The 23138-nt window shown below is 33.5% G+C and overlaps 1 protein-coding gene across 8 annotated transcripts in view; it reads left to right on the forward strand.

Moving 5' to 3' along the window:
* Positions 1–23138, forward strand: part of LOC143253134 (uncharacterized) — a 331617-nt gene that overhangs the window by 211459 nt on the left and 97020 nt on the right. The window contains exon 1 of one of the 8 annotated variants that reach the window (XM_076506470.1): positions 15503–15521. The exons of the other annotated variants lie outside the window; for them this stretch is intronic. The gene's annotated coding sequence lies outside the window, so the exon portion shown is untranslated. Of the gene's footprint in view, positions 1–15502; positions 15522–23138 lie in introns of those variants that run through there. 8 annotated transcript variants of the gene reach the window in all.

Here is a 23138-nt window from a genome sequence, read left to right on the forward strand (position 1 = left end):
TGGAGTTCTCTCATACCGGAAGCCAGCGCCCGTTTTTGCCTCCTAGATGCTTTTTCTCTGAGCTTCGTTAAGGCTCTAATTTTAAAGTAGCACCAGACATTCTCCAATGATAACGCTTGTAGAACTTCTTGGAAAGCAAGCCTTGTAATGGGAAAAAGAGCAGCGCTCTTTGGTGGGTCTTTGCTTAAAGAGAAATGTTTCATAATAAACGTCAAGACCGTTATGCATTCTAATCCAGGCCAAGTCATTCATATCTAAGAAAGACTCGCATAAATAATAGAGACGGTTGTAAAACTTGTTTGCTCTGTACTCTGAGCAAACTTTACAACTGTTGAAGACTAGTTCTTGTAACCCACTTGAATACAAACATAATGAAACATGTAATGTGTGTATCTGTAATGCAATTCTTACAAAATGCAACAACAAATTATACAGGTATTTGCCAGTATAGTAAATACAGTCAGAATTGGCTGGTTACTATGTTTCTACAGTACTCTGCTGAGAACAGTTCTGTTCAATCGTCAGAGTGCATGTGTATAGTTACACCAAATAGCACGTTGTTCATTTGTGTGAACGTGTATGTTCCATTTCCTGACAAGAGCTCAAAATATCAAAAATTGTTATGGAATTTGATTCGTATCTTCAAGAATCTCTGTAGTAGTCACTTTCAAGACCATATAGAATACCTTTTACTTTATATTTTCAAGACTTTCTGGGGGATATATTTAGGCTGTTACTTTCAAAATTGTCTGGATAATACATTTTAATTTTATACTTTCAAGTCTTTTTTTTTTATAGAATTCGTTTTACTTGTTACTTTCAATCCTCTGTTGTTTAAGTTACGTCTTCATTGTTAATTTCAAACCTTTTTTAATAATATGCTTCATTTGATGGTTCCTCACTTTGTTTCTTTTTAAAAAACGTCTTAACAGGATGTATATAATATGTTATTCCGCAACGTTATATGAAATGCTGTTCATAAGTGATTAAAAGACTATTATTATATTTCTCTGGGATACATCACAGTGGTATATGCTAAATTTAATTATCATTTGATTACATCATTCTGCTCAGTAGCCACAATACATAAAGTTCATTTTGGCTAGAATGTTTTCGATAAATTATACAAAGTATTTTCCAAGATTAGATAAAGTTGTACATTTAGTAACATTATATTGCCCTGTTGTAAGTTATAGAAACTTTAAAATGAAGTGAAATGTTTTCATTGGCTGTAACTCCTTCACTACTGTAATCTCCCGCGTAGAATTTAAAACAGGAAGCTGTGATAGAGATGGCTTGTGTTTGAATGTGGATAAAAGGAATGTGCTTAAAGTTCCTTTGTCTGTACGTATGTTTTGATTGGACAGCTGGAAAAATATCACGAGATATTCATCATCTTGAAACCATAGCAGAAGTTGTTGGTCACAAAGCTAGTATTGTACAGAAGAACTTGAAACACACAGTGAAATATTGGTGCATTGGAGTATAACTCAGTCATACCGGAGATTAGTGGAACACGTGAAGAGATGTTCCTCGAGTCGTTGAGTTTATGTGGCAGAAAACAATGAGCTTTTTGTCCCCCACACAGAACGGTGCTAATACTGCACACCGTACTGAGAAAACGTTGTTGTGTGGGCGAGATGCTGGCCCAACATTCTTCGAAGTATTACAGAATGCAACTGCTTAATATATCTCACAAATATCTTTTTTTTTTACTTAATTAAACATATACAAATCTAACTTTAATAATTTGCATTTCACTATAATGTGTCGCTGCACCTAACTAACATTAATATTACCCACTTCATAATAACGCGTGGCTGCACCTAATTACCATTAACATTGTTCAATTCATAATAACGTATGACTACAGGTAACTGGCATCAATATTGTTCAGTTCATGATAACTTTTGGTTGTTCTTAACACACATACTTATATAATTATGGTCAATCAGGTGACTACTAAATACTACTAACCTAAACAGAGCCACCAAAGCACGCACTTTTTACTTTATCCAAATTGCCGTGATATGTCTAGATCTCTCTTACAAACAATCTGTTACCATGTGCTCTTATAAAAGTGCGTAGTATTTCAGTTTGAAAACTCATTTGTTAAGATGTAACAGGTTGAATAATGTCTACAATTTATTTCGTTAAAATCACTTGCTTGTAAATAAAATGTTTTTGTTACCTTTTGTTTTTCTTTAGTTGAGGTTTAACTAGAACCTATGTTTCCACATTTCATGACTTCCTTCTCAAAATTCTAATAGACCTGGCATAACCTAATGGTTAGCGTGCCGGACAATGGATCGTAGAATCCATACTTAGCGTTCCGTATACGAAAATTTGCTCCTCGTACTTTGTAACTGTGGTTACGTTATAATAGTTATGGTAACTTCCCATTTTCAATTAATTTCCAAAAATTAATGATGAGGGCTTTGACTATCTGTCTTTTCTATAACCTATAATTTCGAAATTAAGGATGGTTAGCGTGAATACTCCTTGTGAAGCTTTGCGTGAATATTAGAAACAAACAAAGGAAATTAAAAAGTTTACTAGTTATAGGAGTTCTTCCTTCGGTAGCTTCTAACGCTAAAATTTAAAGTTTGATTCCTTTACTTAACACGGCGCGCGTAACCCACTGTAGTTACTAACAAAAAACAAACCTATTGAGCCTATAATTCTGTGTACAACCTCTTCTGTCTCTTAAAATTGTCCGAATTAGGACCTGGGTTTTTATACGTACCTTGCAATGTGTTTAATATTTTTATAAATAGTACTAATGTTTCTCCGTCTAATCTTTTCGATCTTTAATGTTGTTTCACCATCTAATCTGTCCCATCTTTAATGTTGTTTTCACTCTAATCTGCTCCATCTTTAATGTTGTTTTCACTCTAATCTGTTCCATCTTTAATGTTGTTTTCACTCTAATCTATTCCATCTTTAATGTTGTTTTCACTCTAATCTGCTCCATCTTTAATGTTGTTTTCACTCTAATCTGCTTCATCTTTAATGTTGTTTTTACTCTAATCTCTCCCATCTTTAATGTTGTTTTCACTCTAATCTATTCCATCTTTAATGTTGTTTTCACTCTAATCTGCTCCATCTTTAATGTTGTTTTCACTCTAATCTGCTCCATCTTTAATGTTGTTTTCACTCTAATCTCTCCCATCTTTAATGTTGTTTTCACTCTAATCTATTCCATCTTTAATGCTGTTTTTCACTTTAATCTGCTCCATCTTTAATGTTGTTTTCACTCTAATCTGCTCCATCTTTAATGTTGTTTTCACTCTAATCTCTCCCATCTTTAATGTTGTTTTCACTCTAATCTATTCCATCTTTAATGTTGTTTTCACTCTAATCTGCTCCATCTTTAATGTTGTTTTCACTCTAATCTGCTCCATCTTTAATGCTGTTTTTCACTTTAATCTGTTCCATCTTTAATGTTGTTTTCACTCTAATCTGTTCCATCTTTAATGTTGTTTTCACTCTAATCTGTTTTATATTTAATGCTTCTACCGTTAGCCGTTTAGTTATTAATCAAAATCTTTGTTTCTATCCATGTAGTTTGTTCTGTTTATAAATCAAGAATTAAAATAATTTATTTTACAAGTAATCCTCTGTTGAGGAGTTTTAAAGTTACATTAAATAATCCAATATTTTTATATATCAACTTTGGTTTTAGCTCCTGTTTTACTGACTGAATTATGTATTTGTAATTTTACTGGTCATAACTTCTCTTTCTACCTGTAAACTGTTTTGTTTTTCACATCTTATAAATGTTAAAGTTTTACCATCTAAAATCTATTTTCTTGCTTAAAATTTTATTGAATAGAATGTATGTTTATAACGTAGGTTTTCCATTTGATGATGTTTTACTAACTAGGGTCTAGGTTTTTATATGAATATTCCTTGAGTACAGTCTAGAGAGTTTTATATGAATTTTTGTTATTATAGAGTTTTATATGAATGTTTATTAACTCGGATCGTTATTTTACGTGAAGTTTTGTTAACTAGGACCTTTTCTCTCACGTGAAGTTTTGTTACTTAGAATCTTTGTTTCTACATGAAGGTTTACTAAATGCCATCAGTGTTTATTCCTATAATATGTTATGTTTTCAAGGTATTTTAATTAATACTTAGATTTCCACATGTAACCGGTTTCATTCTATTTCTTAGCAAGTAATATCATTTTTCTTTGTAATATGCAGTCTATTCTGTATTTAAAATGTTTTTGAGCAATTTTCCATATTTTTACTTACAGTCTGTTGTTTAAATTTTTGATGATGTAACTCGTGTTTGTGAATTGGAAATGTTTAATCTTTAAAATTTGGCTAAATTAAAATTATGTTTATATTTAAACCTATCTTTCTTATACAATAATAAAAGTTATTAGCTTTAATCACACTTGAAGTAAGCATGTTTGAACATTGGCTTAACTTGGGACTAGTTCTGGGTGCCAGAGTTATATTTCTGTTTAATATGTTAGAGATGAAAGGAACAATAACTGGGAGTTGAACGTAAATAGCGACTGTGTCAGCTCTAACTAAAACACAATACATACATCTTGAGGTTTGACTAAGAAATGGTTTTTTGATAGTTTAATAGGAATGACAACCACTTCGAGATTTTAATAGCTTGAGGCTCACGTTAACCATTTATGGCCTCGAAACCTGAACAAAGGAATCTTAATATAACAGCTTGCGTTACAGGCCAAGATATGTAATCGGTTTCTTCTCTCGTTTGTTGTTTTGACGAGATGTACCTTCTGTGTAAATTCTACATCTATTATTAAACGCTCTAACCGCCAACTCTGCCGTAGGCATAGACCTAAAACACTGATTAGATTCTTACAGGTCCCTAAAAGGGAAAACCTTTAATTATCTGTGGATGGGGGGGGGGTCATCAAGTCGATTCTTCATTGATAGCAATTATACAATGTTGCCTTTTATACCACATTGAGTATAGACACAGTGCGCTGTGTAGAGATAAGGACTATTTTACCAAAAGCTATTAGTTAAAGGTTGATATAACATTTGAAGTACGATAGTCAGGAGGTGGAGAAAAGTGTTCATTTATAGCCATATAAATTAATAATGAAAAAAAATCATTAGTTGATCTCATCATCTTTAAAGTTCGTTACTCGTTCCGCTATACGTGTTAATTAAATTTTAACTTTTTAAATACAAATGTGAAAATCTCAAGAACTTCATAACATATGTCGAGTTAAGGATTAGTGTTCAATTTGGTTGTATATTTATATTTTATGAAGTTTAATGACTATTATAATAAAAACTATTACTACTCTAATAACGCGTAGTGTTGTTTAAAACTTTTTTATTATAAACATACCTTTTAGCGCCTCCTACAAAGGTTTTGTTTATATCACGTGTCTGGTTATCAATTTTTACATTTTTTCACAATATAGATGATAATTTTATACATCATATTTTACTTAAAACTTGCTTTATTGTGCAACATGTTTTAATGAATTATTATCATATTCAGTGCCCAGAGGCGTAACTAAGCAAACCACCGAGAGCGTGCATTAAAACTTCAAGATACAAAATTAACACTTCACTAGGGGAAGATCCAAATCCTCATCAGGTAGAGAGAATAGCCCCATTCTACAACCTCCATAATACGTAGCTAAAATGTACGTCTACGTTTGTCCCTTGCACTTATCAGAGTTACTGCTAATGATACCCCACATCATGTTTTAGCGGCAAATAATCAGATTTCAGGCTTGGTATGGCCTGGCATGGCCTAGCGCGTTAAGGCGTGCGCTTCGTAATTTGAGGGTCGCGGGTTCGCGCCCGAGTCGCGCCAAACATTCTCGCCCTCCCAGCCGTGGGGGCGTTATAATGTGACGGTCAATCCCACTTTTCGTTGGTAAAAGAGTAGCCCAAGAGTTGGCGGTGAGTGGTGATGACTAGCTGCCTTCCCTCTAGTCTTACATTGCTAAATTAGGGACGGCTAGCACAGATAACCCTCGAGTAGATTTGTGCGAAATTCCTAAAACAAACAAAGAAATCAGGCTTGGTTCTTGTTGCAAATAGTTGTATTATATAGTATGTTGTAGTTACTGAGCTTCATATCTCAGACTGTGCTTTATTTATAAAATCTTATGTATTTATAGAAAATGAAACTGGTGTTATGTTACTTGTTTAATATTATTCGCTGCCTTTTAAAAAGAAATAAACCACTCACTTCTCACACATAAGATATATTTAGATAATAATTGCATAACTAAAACTTAAATAAAGTTTTAACTTTTAAAGCATCTTCAGCAAACCAAGAAAGCTTTTATGGAAACTAAAATGATTCATATCTTGTATGCTCATTGGTTGCTTATAGCGAGCATGGTAAACGGCAATGGAGCTGGACAAATATATTAAAAGGTTTGTTCTGCCGAATCAAAACGAAAAATCGAGGTAAATAAAAAACAAAAAATAATATAATTTACTCCAAAAAACATAAAATTAAAAGTAGATAATACATAAGAAACACTCATAAAAATGTATTATTTTGTAAATGGAACATCATCAGAAGGACATAAAACACTCTCTGTTGTAGCCTTAGCCAAAATGTATGCAAACATTGTCTCTGTACTGATTATATTGGTAATATTATGTATATTCATGAAGCAGTTCTTGAGTAAATGCCCTAGTAGCAAAAGAAAAGGTAGCAGATGGTCGGAAAATTACGTACGATTTATTATTCTAGTCTGAATAAGTTGTTTTGAGCATTTCTTCATCGAACCGCAAATACACACCTGTTTTATATAAAAGCACGTGAGTTTAATATTTTTCGAAACAGATCAAAGTTCTGTTCCGACAGTTTATCTGTACTTGGAACAGAGTCATGAGGTGTTAAGTGTTAAAAGTTATAAGGCGTCAAATTGTTCGAATATCTAAAAATTGTATAAAGTAAACGGACATTGCCAAAAGCGTAGAGTACTTTCAACGTACTGTATTCATAATCCCGAAACGTTATGGGGCTATATGAAACGTTGAGCCAGGAAAGTGTACTGGTAGATGTAAAAACACTACTGCTCGAGATGGCTGTGTTTTGATCAGGTCAAGGTCGAAAGAAGTCTTGCAGCAGCTTACGACAGTAAATGCATAAACACATTTATTCCAGAATATCCAGAGGAACAGTGAATAGGAGATTGACCAAACAAGGTTATTTTGTAAGAAGGGCTATATGAAACATTGAGCCAGGAAAGTGTACTGGTAGATGTAAAAACACTACTGCTCGAGATGGCTGTGTTTTGATCAGGTCAAGGTCGAAAGAAGTCTTGCAGCAGCTTACGACAGTAAATGCATAAACACATTTATTCCAGAATATCCAGAGGAACAGTGAATAGGAGATTGACCAAACAAGGTTATTTTGTAAGAAGGGCTATCTGCAAACCAATATTAACGTAAATACACTGCTGTCACTTTATTACTTGGGCAAGACAGCACGCCAACTTACACTTAGGATACTGGCGACATGCTATCTTTTCAGGGAAGTCCTGTTTCCGGCTTCTTAAAGATGAGTGTAGAATTTTAGTTCACCACTTGCTAGGAGAACAGATAATGGATGACTGTTTTTTCAGAGTAGGATTTGTGTTCGTCATTTCCCTGGAGAAGAGATAGTGTACACACTGGAGGTGGTGCAGGACATGTTTGGCAGCTAATCATCATGGTGGAAAACTGGTCTTCATAACTTTCAGGGAAACTTTAATGGCGCTTCCAACAGCCATTAGATGGAGAAGATATTCCAGCCATGTGCTAGGTCAAGTTTTACAATAACCTTGTGATTGTATTGTACAGGATTATCTCGAGCAGAAAGATGTTACAACATTGTCATGGTCAACAAAATATTGTAATCCCATTGAAAACCGTTGGGAAGAACTGAGCAGAAAATTGTCAGTCAAAACCCTAAATTAGCTACTGTAGCTAAGTTGTAGCGCCTTCTAGTGACAAGCTGGGACAAAATACCAGTGGATTTCATCGATAGCCTAATCGACAGCATACTACCTCGCCTTGCGGAGGTTATTAGAGCACGAAATTAACCAGCCAAGTACTAAATGTCTAATGTGAACTAATACAAGTTACAAAAGCTATTTATAATAATTTGGTGCTATATTTCGCCCTTATATATGTTTTGGTAAAGTTTTATTGTGATAAGTGAAGTGTTGAATTACACAGCTTTCTACGTGCATCTGATAGAATTATTTCCTGTTTTAAAAAATCATTCGTGATATCTATAGAACCTGTCTCATTATACAAAATACATATTTAGATGTTTATTTAATATAACATGTATTTCTCAGTTTGACAGCGCTAAATATTTAATTTCAATAATAATGGCTCAATGGTTCAGTGGTATGTTTGCGGATTTACAACGCTAAATCCGGGTTTCGATACTCGTGGTGGGTAGAGCACAGATAGTTTATGATGTATCTTTGTGCTTAATTCAAAACACCAATAATGATATTATTTGTTACAAAATACTTTTGCCAAGACTGAATTTTTATTTTATCAACTTCTTATTCAAATCGTTATTTTGCACTAATTTATTGATTATTGTGGCTAAACTTCGATTTATATGTTATATCATTATTTATAGGTAAATAGTACTCAACATGATAATATTTCTGTTTATCGGAAACTGTTTTAAAGATATGTACATTGTATTTGGCCTTTCATATAGCTGCAATAGACTGAATACTATGTTGTTAGTTTGATATTGCCGGTAACACAGTGGCATGTCAGCAGATTTACAACACTAGAATTCAGGTTTTGATACTAATGGTGGGCAGAGCACAGATACCCCATTGTGTTCCTTTGTTCTTAATTTCAAACAAAGTTAGTTTGGTTTTCTTTATAAGTAATTTAATTAAAAAATATATAAATTTATTGAAAGTTGAAGTGTGAAGACGACATATTCTATGAACGTTATATTTCTTTTTTCGTCATTTTCTTGCCATTTGTTTGGTTTGTTTTGAATTTCACACAAAGCTACTCGAGGGGTGTCTGTTCTAGCCTCCATAATTTAGTAGTGTAAGACTAGAGGTAAGGCAGCTAGTCATCACCACCCACCCCCAACTCTTGGGCTACTCTTTTACCAACGAATGGTGGGATTGACCGTAACTTTATAACGCCCTCACGTCTGAAAGGGCGAGCATGTTTGGTGCGACCGGGATTTGAAACCGCAACCTTCGGATTATGAGTCGAACGCCTTAACACGCTTGGCCATGCCGGACCCTTCTTGCCATTGAACCGGGAGTATTTGTTGTCTTAAAATAGGGCATTAACGTAATTATTTTCTTATCTTTGGACCAGGCAAAGTGAGGTAACTAAAACAAATGCATTTTTTATTTTCGAAAAAATGTTTACGATGTCTTCTAACTCCAGGCACATTATTTCGAATTCGCCCTAAGTACTTCAGCTCAGTATTAAGAGCATAAAGCTTTCTACACGGCTTAACGCTGTATAATTCCCACGCGACCTTGTGATGTTGCTGTTATGTGGACACAATAGAATCAGCGTACTTCTTCAGTACATATCAACGGAAAATGGATTTGTCATAGATTGCCTCAGCCCGCTGTTGCTGGGATTGTCTCGATCCCCGCCTCTTCAATACTGACGTGATGTCGATTACTAGCCTGGCCGCGAAACCTATTATAAACCATATTATACGTCTGATATCTACATTAGAGCAAAAGGGAATTGCGTGATGAATAGCTGTGGTCCATGATGTGGTTGTGTATACAAGGAGAATGGCTTTGTGGCTTTTGTGTAGATTCTGTGATTCACGACGTACAAGACCCAGCGATCGCAACCTCGAACTGTTTGTATGTATCTCTCCTCAGTACGATGGTCTGCTTCTATGTTCCGAATATCTTATTGTTTGTTTTCTCTCACTTGATTTGTTTTTGGTATCTTGAGGCTCTTTGTTAGAAGATGCACATGTTTTACTTACATTTTCTATTTTATTATTGTTTTTTAAAAAAAGTATTTTAACTTCTAGTTTTGTAATACTGATGTTTAATAGAGTTTATTACTTTCTTATACAAAATATGGATTTTGTTCAATGCATGTCTGTATGTTCTAACCATCATAAAAATATTCATCATACAAGTTACTAAGCGTTTGAGATATGATATGACAAGCCAGATATTTGTTAGTTAGACACTGAGTATTTTTAACACTTCTTTCTATTTTTACTTAGTGCATACTTTCAATAAATATACTAATTGTTTTTGTTATTTTCGTCTTAAATTAAGTTTGGAATAACTCAAACTCTTAGAACAATATAAGGATTTAGATGAAACATTAATACTTGCATTGTTCAAATCATACTAGCTAACAGGAAATTATTAGGAACTACGTTTTAAGTAAATGTACTGATATAAAGGATGGTTTGAATAAACGTTCCTTCTATAATACACTTGATTTCGCAAAGAAGTAACAGTGAGAAGGAAATGTGTATTTATGCTTTACGGTGAAGAAATACATAGTGATATGAAAGGCTTACAATGCGTTTGAAGCTTAGAGAACACTTGTTTCTTAAAAAATATGCAATACATATGTGTAAAGCTTTATTAATGTATAAGGAGATTTACAACACGTGCTCGTGATGGAAAACTTGCTAATGTTAAATACAACGTACAATATGAGTTAAGGTTAGAAATCACTCAACGTTGCAACAAAAAGCATAGAGCATGTGTTAAGATTGAAACATAATAATATACAAGAAGGTTTACAATAAATTTTGAGCTATAAATCAATTAATATTGCAAAAAAAAGTTGAGAAAATGTGTTAAGACGGAAATATATAAATGTGTAAGAAAGTTTACAATAGTTGTTAAGGTTGAAAACCTGTTGAAGTAAAAGGAGTTAAAGTTAGAAAACACTTAATAATGTAAACGAAAATTTATTTTTGTGACAAAATAAGTAATAGGGTTAAAAATGTTTATTACTGTTAGTACTTGGATGTTTATCGTCTCACTAAACATAAAATATATTTACTCATTTTGGACATGTTTGATTAGCTAAGTTCTGCTGTATGAATAGATTTGTTAAGTGTTTAGAGGATAGAGGGCGTCCTATAATAGTTACATGGTAACAACATAAACATTTCGTTCGATCGTCACAGGTGTTTGGAGTTAATGATACCTTAACATCTGGTAAAACTAGAAGATAATAATTTATGTAAACGAACATTTATAATATGTGTTAAAGACCGAAAACTTATTGATGTTGAGAAAGTTCTTAATCTATAAATTTAGAAAGTATTTAGTGATTCAGAATAAGAGTTCATTTAAGGGGTTACATATGTAGTATGTTAAATGATGCACACGTTATGATTTAGTGAGATACTAACCATATTTAGACACCCAGAGTGCTGTAAAGGAAGTGCTTATATGATGTTATTCATTTAGATGATGCTACATTTAGACACTAAGTGATGTGGATGAAATATATGCGAAATCGTTTGGACATATACTAGAATCTTTATTTCTTAACAGTCTTCAGAACACAAACGTACGTTGTACGGGGAATGTTTAGAAAGTTATATTCAGAACAAACATGCAGGAAGTATTTACAGAGTATAATACATATAAAAAAGCAAAACTATGTTAAAAAATTGTTGGTAATATAGTTAGAATACCCGTACTAATACACATTTATAATTGTAAACATACTTCTAGAGAGAAGGCATTTTCATGATGTATGTGGCTCACTTTTGGAGCAAATAAACAGAAGAAAGGTTGTGATAATATTTAGCGTTAATAACACAAGGATGAGGCACAATTATTTGTATAACTGGTTGAAACACACTATTCTTTCTTGTACAAAAGATATTTGTATGATGGAATTAAACACAATCTACTATCACGTAACGGAAATATTTGTATCATGGGTTAAATCACACTATACTGCCATATACAAAATGTATTTATATGACAGGTTAGAACTCACTATATCATATAGAGGAATTGTTTGTATGACTCACTGAGTTATGAAAAGAAGTGCTTAGATTTCAGCTGTGTTTTAAAGCGCGTAATGATATGGTAGTAGTATTTCTATTTCGCTATGGAATAGCTTTTTAATCGTTTAGTAATAACTGCTTAATGACCAAAGGATGTTTTTCTATGGCTACATTATACCAGCTGTAATCAAGCTGCTAAATTTAGGTATGTGGTATACGGGGGTGGTTTAAAAAGGAAGAGTCAAAACGTGTTTTTTTTTTAAACAAAGATACACGCTAGCCGTTCCTAAGTTACCGGTGAAAAACTAGAGGGAAAGCAGCTAGTCATCACCAATTCTTGGTCTACTTTTTTACCAACGATTAGTGCGATTTACTGTCACTTTATAATGCCCCGAGGCATATTCGATGTTATGTGGGATTTCGATTCAAACTTGCAACCTATACTGTCAGTGTGATCATGGAGATTACTTCTGTAGAACATGTCTTATGTTAACCATTTGGCCATATCAGGGTGGTCATGGAGATTAATTCTTTAGAATATATTTTTTGTTAACTACTTGACTATGACAGTCTGGTCATGGAGATTACTTCTTTAGAATATGTTTCATGCTAACCACCTGGCCATGGCAGTCTGGTCATGGATATTAATTCTTTAGGATATGTTTTATATGAATCATCTGGCTATGTCAGAATGGTTATGGAAATTACTTCTATGGAATATGTTTTATGTTAATTTTTATCCTATTAAGTAATAAAAAGATTAAAGAAATTTCTCATGTGATTATTTTACAAGTTTTTTATTCAGATTAGAAAAAAAGCACTTTTGCAATAGAATAACGAGTAATGTTAAATCAAAATCATTCTTGAAATCAGTTCAGAGTAATTACTTCACCATGTCATTAATCATATGTCCATGACCGATCACGATTCGAGGGAAACCTGGGTCCATAAGTAGACGTCATCAAGCAGTCGGCAAGGAGTTAGCCAACTGTTAAAAAGCTAGTGAAAAATGTGTTCAAAAATCAATTTAACGATGGTGAAACATCTTTCACCGATAAGCTGGGTTATCAGACCAGGCATATTGTTGGCTGAAAGGTTATCAGACCAGGCATACTGTTGGCTGAAAGGAGGCGTATTTTTGTTTGTTTGTTTTTTGGTTTTTTAGTCGTTGAGTTGAAGAATGAAGAAATCAAACAAAACATTAGGGTTTCATGTTCGACATTGAAAAATATACATTACTCATTCGAAATACTACTACTGATGTTCTTAGGGAAAAAAGGCAACTTCCGTGATTATTTCCTCTTTTGGACAACGGACGTCAAATCATATTTTTAGTAATACTTCCAAAACGTATCGTAAATGTGTAAAATATTTTAATTCAAATTTCTTTATGTAACATTATTTCAATATATCCATTTATTTGTTTAAAAAACAAAGACCAGAATATTTAGAGAGGTAAATGCACATTACAATTATTTTTACTTGGGCTTATTCTGACAGGTTTCTTATATCTTTTTCTGTAATGAAAATTACGAAGCACAAATAATAACAGCAAGCTTAAAAATGTATCTCGCTCTTATAATTACTATATACTTACTTATATGGATAATGCATATCCGCTTAACATTGGTGTATCAGAATCAATATTTACAATAAAAAGGCCCCAGTGATCCAGTAGTAAGTTTCTGGGTATATGAAAGTAAAATCTGGTTTCAATACCCTTTGTAGGAGCAGCGCAAACAGTCCTTTGTGTACCTTTGTAATTAGCAACAACAACAAACAATATATATCACATAAGTTAAAGTAATTGGTTTGTCCGTCTTTACATGGATGATATTTCTGCATATGATTTGTTGCACTAATTTCTCTCGACATGCATATATTTATATATATTTGCGAGTACTTATTGAAGAGTGTTGAATAAACAGACAATCCTCGAAATACCTGCATGTGTTTTCAAACTTTCCGTACTTAAAATGATCAACGTGGCATAAAATTGAACTATAAACCAGAGGGCGTCGTGTGGCTGACAACGTTAGAAGTTGAAAGTAGTTCAGCTTCAACAGTTAGCTCCCGTATTTAATTGAATATATAATGACTGTTATTTGTTATAGAGATTGTATGCTCTTGACAGAAAACAATATTTGTCGTTTTCTCACCTCGAGAGTTACATATGTCATTCTTGATAAAGCGGTTTTTACACACTTCGTTACTAATCTGTGTGTGATTTATTGGCCTGGTCATCAGTGCATTAATGCTATTTAAATATAACTTTTGGCGTCTTTCTGCTTCTAGAGAGGAAAAACGGCAGTTAGTAATGAACCAGTAACACAGTGTATGTTGTCACACAAAATCATGTTCAACGGAAGCGATGCTATGTTTGAACATGTTTGAAATCTCCTGCAGTGTGCATCTGTTAGTAAAACTTCATATAATAACACACTATACTATTTTCAAAGAACCTTATCCTAAAACTGAATATAGCAAGTAGTAAGACGAATTATGATAACGTACAATTGCTGGTCGAAGTGAACATAAGAACTGTTATTATACACAGGCAGGTAAAATTCTCTCTTGAAAAATGTTCACTAAAAATCCATCATTGATGTAACCTTCCTTTCTGCGTATTTTACTTTAGTTTCAATTTTCATAACGTACCCATCAAACAACGCCTTTTACTTACAAACTGTGCGTCACATCAGAAGAGAGGTCAGCACTTGTTGGTTCTCCCTAAGAAATTTGCCCCCCGCGAGTACAGCGGTTAGTCTACGGATTTACAATGCTAAAATCAGGAGTTCGATTCCCCTGTGAGCTCAGCAGATAGCGCCGGTGTGGTTTTGATGTAAGAAAACACACACACATACACCCTAAGAAATCTTATTAAATTAAGATTTTCTTAACTTGAATTTTTATCCAGCATTATGACTCTGCGAGTAGATATAGATTTTAAACTGAATTAATAAAAAACAAAAATAAATCGTGTAAGTTGTTCATTAAATTGTTTATTTTCATATTAAGTTGGTTTCTGTGTTTTTTTTCTCGGTTCCCAATCTATCTTGTCCTCCAATGCTTTGAAGCTTAATTTGTCCCTTTAACTATGAAGATTTTCTGGTGGAACGTGCCCTCGAATCTTTTAGTTTCTGCCTGCTTCCAGTGCACTTACGAACAATGTTGAATCACTTCGTTTCTGCGTGCTTCCAGTGCACTTACGAACAATGTTGAATCACTTCGGTTTTGCCTGCTTCCAGTGCACTTACGAACAATGTTGAATCACTTCGTTTTTGCCTGCTTCCAGTGCACTTACGAACAATGTTGAATCACTTCGTTTTTGCCTGCTTCCAGTGCACTTACGAACAATGTTGAATCACTTCGTTTCTGCGTGCTTCCAGTGCACTTACGAACAATGTTTAATCACTTCGTTTTTGCCTGCTTCCAGTGCACTTACGAACAATGTTGAATCACTTCCAACTTCAGCGCTCCTTCTACACATCATGTTTCTAACGGTTGTACGAGAGACGTGGTTATAAGTGTTGGTAAGTTGATTAAAACGTTTAGATCATTTTTATATGTCATTAAGATTTTTTCTCAGTTTGTAAATTCATACTGGAAATATAAAATGGACTTCGTACTTTCAGCTGTTGAAATACTTACAGTTGTGTGTGTAGGGAAAATGTAATAATCCACTTAGTGTATGTGCGTGGGAAATTGTAACAACCTGCTTAGCAGACCTCAGTAAAAAGTACAAAAGCAAATAGATTCTAAACATGAAGTACAGGATCGGGCCCTTCAGTTTAGTGTGAGTTTTATTTTATGTATGTGATTGTGCATACTTATTGTCGGAACTGGCTGTTCTCCATGATGTGTGCATCTTTATTTTCAAGAGTGATTTTCTATTAGCATACTTGTTTTCAACAAGCCTTTGGCAGTTTACCAAATATTTTTATCCTGAGAACATTGTAATGGTAGTTCTAGCTCTCAATATGAAGATAAAACATTAGTGATGTTAATAAGACAATCTTAGCCGATGAAAGAGAAAACATACGTAAAACGGATACAATATGTAAGATTTAAATTATTCAAGTGACATTATTATTGAAATTTCAAATAAATATATAATAATTTAAACATATAAGTTTAAAATAAAATGTTTCAGCTAAAATCATTTACGTCACCCCGTTTAGAATTAGACCACCTGAGGTCAGAGAAAGATTTATATGAAAGTCAAATCTTCGAACGAATAAGAAAACAAAACTACAGGGTAAATTAATATATTTAATTTAGTCTTGATTAATTGATATATCCTACACGTTTTACTCATGTTTAAATAATGTTGAAGTAACCTAGAAGTTAGATGAGAGACCCTCTCACCATGGATTCCCACCTGAATTGGTCTAAGAATGATACCTTCTTTCAGATAGCGAACTTAACGCAATAAAACCAAATAATGCTTTGAAGCATATTATAAGTCGGTAACTGGTGTCAATATCGAGAAACGTTTGTTTTCAAGTTGCTTCACTCGTGTCCTTGAAAGCAGTAAGAAGAAATAGAAAACTTACATCTTTATCGTTTAGAATTTTGTACATACACTGAAAAATAACTTATGGAAATTAATAATTGACATTTGAACATGTAAAATAACAACAAAAATGGTTTAATTAACTGTTTAAAAGAAAGGATATTGTGACTAACGAAACAAACTTCTTCAAAACACATAAAGTGTCAAAACTATTCGTACTGATAAATAGTAATATGCCCTAACTTTCTAATTGACTTGTGTATATCAGATATATATCAGTATGAGAATTTACTTTTAAAGGTATGAATTTTTATAGTCGGTAAGAAAATAGTTAAGAAATAAAGAAACGTTTAATCAGTTTTCTTTACCGAAAACAGGTGTATATAATACAGACATTGTACTTAATGCTTTATTGTAGATAGAGAAATACGAGACTTGAGACTGAACATAAATCGCAGTTTCAATGTCCTGTACTTTCTTTGTCTTCGTTTTCGTACTTTTATATATTTATAGTCTCATGTATCTGCAATAGATGGCGTATAGTAACTTTAATGTTATCAAAGCTTGGAATCCTTTCAACAGTAATAAAATTTGAATATCTCTCATCACGAGACTGTTAGAGACTTGAAACGCCTTATAGACAGCACCCAAGTACACATCACTAGGCAAGAATAGGCCTATTTTACGTATCAGGTTTGGTTTCTTGCCGAAGTAGCAAGGCCTGCAGGCTGCTAAAAAACTAGCTCAGGTAGCGTGCTTCATCAGTATCGTGAAAATGTGATCCATGTAGCTGCAGGCTATTTAGGGGTTATCTAACAAGTGAATAATATAATAAAATAGTTGACTTCTATAGTTGTAACATACCTTTGTGCATTAAGATTTACAGTGTTAATATTAGTTGCTTAAAGTGAGTATTCAAGTAATGTGTAAGAGAAATGATCAATTCTAGTGATGTATATCTGAATTTAATGCGACCATCCCTAAACAAGCCAAACAAATATTTTGATTGACTTATTTTTATATGAAGTGCGCAGTAGAAGATTTATTTAATGTGGACACTTTTATACATAGTGGCAGTGAGGATTTTTTTTCTTTTAAAAATCTTTGCTGAAAAACAATGATGACTCTGCCACAATGAGAAAAAAATGAATTGTCGTGAATACAAACATGTGGTAAAGTGTATGACAATTAATGTCATAATGTTAATATATATATGCTGTTAGAGTTTTATTTAATACATACACCACGAGGGTCTACTAACAGCTTTGATGCAATTTTATTGGTGTTTTGAACTATTAACATTAAGAACAAAAAAGTTGTTACTCATGCAGTTCCGTTACACCTAATATCAGATACTAGGATTAAGACTATTCATAGTTTTAATATGAATTACTGAACACTTCATTGAAGTAAAACGTAATTACAATTTTTGCATGCCACAGTTTGTTGAAATTAGTTCAAAAATATCTCGTATATTGCAGTACAAGCGCAAATCCTACATGAATTAACTTTAAAATTAGTTTATTAGTTTTTGTTACATGAAAGTAATTACCCTCTATATTTAAAATACAACCTACTGAAGCTGGAAACGTTTGTTCCATTTTATTTAAACATGGTTTTTATTTGTAATTCTCATAAACTGAATGAATCAGGAAACTATGTTATTAGTACATGATGAACTATTGTCAATGCATCATCAACTTTTTTGAAAATACGTTCACACAAATATATGTGATCAATAATGAAATTGTTTGACGTACTATGTGTAAATAAATCTTTAATAGTGTTCTTATATAGGAAATTTCGTCGCTCAGAAAGTTTTAAAAAGCTGTTTGTATTATTTAATGGGTGGGTCGTGTTTTATACATGTTGTAGACTTTTTAAAAATTAAGTAAGATTAAACTGACTCCCAGTACCACAGCGGTATATTTGCGGACTTGCAAAGTTAGAAAGTGGTTTTCGATATCCATGGTGGGCAGAGCACAGTTAGCTCATAGTGTAGCTTTGTACTTTACATCAAACAAATAAGTAATGAAACTATTCTTTAGATGATTTAATTTTGACACAGTGTTGAATATCATAACCTTTAATCTTAGGCTGGTTAATGGTGTCAGTAAAAGAAGACATTAATAAAATCTTGATATTGCACTCCATTATTCCAATCAAACATTTAACGGTTCCTTAAATGTTCTACAATAATGTACAAATAATCTTTATGAGACGTGAAAAAACATCGTACCGTGGATGTTTCGTTTACTAATATTTTTATACCTATAGAGCTGACACGCTTTCTTAACTTAATACGTGTTAAGATAATAATGTTTTGTCAGTATGGATCTCGGATGTATTGATATATATATCTGTATATGTATATGTTTTCAAGTGAGTTTAAAATCTGCGCAGCACCATTATTGTTGGGTAACTGATCTATTTCTATGTTAGTCACTATTTTAACGACGATATGTTTCTAAATGTTAAAATTTTGGTGTCTTCTTTGACTATTTAAAATACAACATTTTGAAGTTGTGTTTGATATATTGTGTATTTCAAACTTCAGTGTGTGTTGAGAAAGTCTGTTGAAACTATAGTAACATGATTGTTCACTCAACACCCACAGATAAAAATGTCTGAAAAAGAATGTCTTTTCTAGAGGAATAACTAAAAACACAAAGTATTATTAACATTTTCATTTTTTGTATTTGTGACAAACCTACTAAGGCTATCTTTTGTCAGTGTCACAACTTTTGAATGACCGACATGAGGAAAGTTTGTCTTTCAGCGGCACTTAACCACCCACCATCCCTGTTGAGAGATTAAGTGTTACTTTTTAATGCACCCACCATCTAAGTGCTAGGAATATTTTGTGTGTCGCAAGGATCTAACGTGGCTCGTTATCTCCAAAATTCAAATATTTACCACAGTATCCCTGACGTTGGAGAAAGAAAAAAAATCCTACTTTTTCTGCTTACTATTTATAAAAGGTCAAAATTATGTTATTTGATGAATAATTATAATTGTCAATATTTGTAAAGAACATTAACAGTGAGAGGATATAAAGGGTCATTAGCTGTAAGTTACTGTGAAGTTTGCAAATTTTGGGTACATCTTTGTCATCCCAAACATCTCAACAAGATGCACTGTGTTTACAACAATACGACTCTTTGACCATGATTTACCCCCTAGCAGCATAGTGGCATGTCTACGGATTCACAAAGCTAAAAACCAGGTTTCAATACCCATGATGGGCAGAGCACAGAAAACCCATTGTGTAGCTTTGTGTTTAATTCCAAATAATCAATTCAAAATGATCTTCAAGCAAAGGATTCTACCACAAGACATCCATTGTTAATTTACTCGTTAGATACACCAATCCTTTATAAATGATTAGTGTCTAATTGGTTTCATGTCTTGTTGAAGTCATTCAAGATGGCAGAGCATACACTTCGGCAAGTTTGTGTTTTATAGTCATTTACAGACCAGTGAACATGCCTGTGATTTTATTTGGTTTTCTGTCAGCATTATCCTTCTCTACTGGCCGCTAAGAGCTGTGGTCAACGAATGCCAGTGAAAGTGATCGATGACTGTAATATGTTGTTTTTACTAACCTCTGTAATGCAACAGTACGGATGACCCGGAAGTTCTACTCGCACGATAAGGGCTGATCGAAAGTCTACATGAAACAGTTGTGAACCGATATATCATTCCCAACACGCTATACCAAGTTACGTTTATCACTAAAAGTTCCAAACCTTTCATTTTCCAATTTCCTTCCATACTAATATGTTGAAAACAACTGTAGATATGTTACTGGTTATGTGGGGGCTCGTCACCAAAAACTGTAGATATGTTACTTGCTGTGTTGGGGCTCGTCACCAACAACTGTAGATATGTTACTTGTTCGGTGAGGGCTCGTCACCAAATGTGTGAACTACGCTGAATTAAAAAGTACGTGGTTTTCTTTTGGCTTGATGTGAACGTATAAAATGTTATCTGTAATTACATAAAGGTATGTTAAGTTTTTAATAAGACTAAGATCTGTCCGTGTTCAGGATAAAGATGGTAAATGTGTTAAATATTACGAAACACAAAATAACATAATGCTTTAAAAACTCTAAAGAAGTAAAATATAAATATTAATTCCAAAAAAAGTTTGTATTTAACAGCAGTTCTTCCATAATACTGAACGAATATTACACGTTTATTCAACATAACTGACATCATGTACTAATATAAGAATCTGTTCCTGTCAGCCACAATCTTCATATGAAATACTGATAGACTGAAGGAATTCATAATCAACGATTGTTGATGTTCAATGAACGAACGTAACTAAGAGTTAGCATGTGGATCCGAGAATTCACGGTTCACCACCCTTTGCCACAAAAACAAAACAAAAACGTGATCCACACTTTAGGTCTTGCGTGCTCTATAAAAGCTATGATTAAATCCCATTATGTAGGCAAGAGTTAGTGGAGAGTGCTGCTGACTAACTGCTCTCCATCTAGTCTATCAGCTCAAAATTATGGACGGCTATGTGCGGATAAATCTTTGTCTAGCTTTGTGTGAAAGTTTTGGAATAAACAATCTTAATCTTTAAATATACTTGTTGTAGTGAGAACCTGGATTTTCGAAGCTATGTTTAGACGTTGATGAAAAACAAGTGTCGCATACTAAAAGACAAAAAAAAAATTGTCATGTAAGAAAAATTCCGACGGTGAACGTCGAGTGTTGCAGATCATGGTGTGTAACATTTATAATAAAAGTTTACATATGTTAGGCGAAAAAGGTTTTTTTTTTTTTAGCCGTTCCTAATTTAGTAGTGTAAGACTAGAGGGAAGGTAGCTAGTCATCACCATCTACCGCCAGCTCTTGGGCTACTGTTTTAACCAACGAATAGTGGGATTGATTGTCACATTGTAACGCCTCCACGGCTGAAAGGGCGACCATGTTTGGTGCGACCGGGATTCGAACCCGCGATCCTCGGATTACAAGTCGAGCACCTTAACCCACCTGGCCATGCCGGGTTGTTATGCGAGAAAAGTACAAAATCTAATATACGAAGTATTTATATACAATGTTTCCTTGGCAGCATGTTCAAATGGTATTTCCTTGTATATCGTTGCGAAACGAAAAATTATTTAAATCAAAAACTTATTAATACATTTATTACAGTTCTGATATATTCTTCGTTGTCATTGTGTATCAGTGTTTTCATAGCGACAAGGGTTAAGGATGTAATAACCTGTCATATGGTCACTATGTCGTAGTTTAAGAATTGACATCAATGGTAACTATTTCAGATAGCAAGATAAAAGGTAATGATGATTTTGAGGGAAAGGTTATTGATCAAAGCTTATGATAAGCTATAATACATGTCATTAGATTATAACAAGAAACTGGTGGTTCTAAGGAATATAACCATTTGTACAAGAAAGGCATAATTACTGGTTTATTTGATTGTGTAAATATGCTAGTACGAGATAAAAACGAAAATAAGCTTAATTACGTAATGAAAGATAGTTGTAGTTTTCATTTTGACTGAAATATAGGAAATAAGTTATATTACATTACCGAAGTAAACTGCTGTTTTTATACAGAAACCTCGTTTGCAAACTATTTCCAGTTTGTCCCTGAAGAAGAAAGGTCCACCTTTCAAAAACGTTTGATGCCCAGCGTGGCCAGAGGTTTAGGGCGCGCGACACGCAATCTACATGTCGCGGATTCGAATCCCTGACCCACCAAACTTTCTTGCCCTTTCAGCGATCTGGAAATTTGTAACGGTCAATTCCACTGTTAGTTGATTAAAGAGTAGCCCAAGAGTTTACGGTGAGCAGTAATGCACATTGTATTAATTATCATTCGTATTTTTTCTGCTGACCTCCGTTTATCAGATGACTTATGTTGACTAACTGTGATATGGGAGCTTCGTGACCTTCCACTGTTTCATAAAGAAATATTTTTTATTGTACTATTACTAAAGTATTTACAACAAAAGCCCAATTCAGTTTCATTGCAGTGACATACCATTACCGTTTGCAGGGTAGCTGCTCCTGCGAGAAGACAGGGCTGTGCTGAAAAGTGCAAAGAAAAGCAATAATTTAAGAAATCATTAGTAAGCTATCTTTATCAATAACGAACTGTCCTTTGACTAAGCAAGGAACTGATGGCAGATTCTATGTAACAGCTAATTTGTAACATTATGGACTGTCTCTCGTAGATTTCTGAGCTTAATCTATACCCATATCCGTTGCTATTTAACTATCAGAATGGTCATCTTTTAAGTTTAGTTAAACTATTAGTAATCTCAATGTAATCTCCATGTTTCTAAGCTTAAGGCCAAAACATAAGTAATATAACTCTAGATTGAGATATTTTTAACACTATCACTCAAAGATCAGCTTACTTAACTTTGTCTTTCCCCTACGTTGTTATAAGGTTGGCGCGCTCTGGTGGTTAACGTATCGACCTGCTGATCGAGGGTCGGGGTTCAAGACAATGATGCCACTAAATAAGCTCTGTACTTTTAATTGTAAATGCGTTATGTTAATAAAAAACACACAGAAAAAACTATTGTGACTGCGGGTACTTTAAACTGGTTACCTTGTCTTTGACAAGTATTTCAAAATTATTGTCA

This window comes from Tachypleus tridentatus, chromosome 6 (genome assembly GCF_004210375.1).
Source record: "Tachypleus tridentatus isolate NWPU-2018 chromosome 6, ASM421037v1, whole genome shotgun sequence".
In the NCBI taxonomy this organism is placed as follows: domain Eukaryota; kingdom Metazoa; phylum Arthropoda; class Merostomata; order Xiphosura; family Limulidae; genus Tachypleus; species Tachypleus tridentatus.